General features: G+C 38.2%; 1 protein-coding gene across 1 annotated transcript in view; it reads right to left on the bottom strand.

Moving 5' to 3' along the window:
* The window catches only part of eif5b (eukaryotic translation initiation factor 5B), a 35,443-nt gene extending 35,362 nt beyond the window's left edge, over window positions 1-81 (bottom strand). Inside the window, exon 1 of the mRNA XM_028591527.1 lies at window positions 1-81. This exon is cut by the window's left edge and continues 98 nt beyond it. The gene's annotated coding sequence lies outside the window, so the exon portion shown is untranslated.
* Window positions 82-1,199: the final 1,118 nt, after the last annotated feature.

Below are 1,199 nucleotides of genomic sequence, written 5' to 3'. Positions count from 1 at the left end.
TCACGTCCAGACAGAGATCGCCTAGTGACGCGCACGCAGCGGGGAGGTCTCACTCCGCGGACTGTTTCTCCTCACACCGATGAATCTGCGAACGCGCAGCAGCCGCCGTTTCCATAGAAACATTCTAAATGAAGGAAGAAAAACCATAACTCCTATGATAGAAATCGATGATGTGGCGCAGAGACACACACAGAGACACACACACACACAGAGACACACACACACACAGAGACACACACACATACATAGACACACACACAGAGACACACACACAGAGACACACATACACACGCACACACACACACACACACACACACACACAGACACACCCACATAGACACACACATACAGAAACACACAAACACAAACACACAAACATACAGAGAGAAACACAAAACACACACACACACACACACACACACACACACAGAAACACACAAACACACATGCACACACACAGAAACACACACACATACAGACACAAACACACACAGAAACACACACAGAGAAACACACACACACAGACACAGACATACATACAGACAGAAACACACACACACACACACACACAGACAGAAACACACAGACAGAAACACACACAGACACACACACACACACAGAAACACACACACACACACATACAGACACACACACACACACACACACACACACACACACACACACACAGAAAAACACACAGACAGACACACACACACACACACACACACACACAGTGTTTTACACTGTAAAAATCTTGTGTAAATATTCATGTTTCTTTGTTTTTATTTTTTAAATTTACTTTTAATTCCAAAAATCTAAAATTACAGATTTATTTTTGTTGAATTTTTAACTTTTTCTATTTTAAATTAACAAAAAAAAAAAAAAACCCCAAAACATAGTTTGAAAAAAACCCAGTAAAAATATTATTTTATATGTAACAATTAACTTAAACATCTAAATAGTTACTTATTAAAACGTAATAATACAATTTAAAAATATTAGCTGAATAAATGTATTAATATATTAATATATCTGTAATTTATAAAAATATCAGATGTCACTAACATCTAAGTAAATTACATTGTATTTTTCATTTTATTGCATTTTGGTTCCAGGAAAAGCCATCAGAGTGACACCTCTTCCGGTCCATTCTGCGGCAGAGTTCCCAGCAGCACGCATGGTTCGAATTGGGAGAAGTG

The sequence above is a fragment of the Perca flavescens genome, chromosome 11 (genome assembly GCF_004354835.1).
Source record: "Perca flavescens isolate YP-PL-M2 chromosome 11, PFLA_1.0, whole genome shotgun sequence".
Taxonomy (NCBI): domain Eukaryota; kingdom Metazoa; phylum Chordata; class Actinopteri; order Perciformes; family Percidae; genus Perca; species Perca flavescens.
This window is presented reverse-complemented; position numbering and strand designations above follow the sequence as displayed.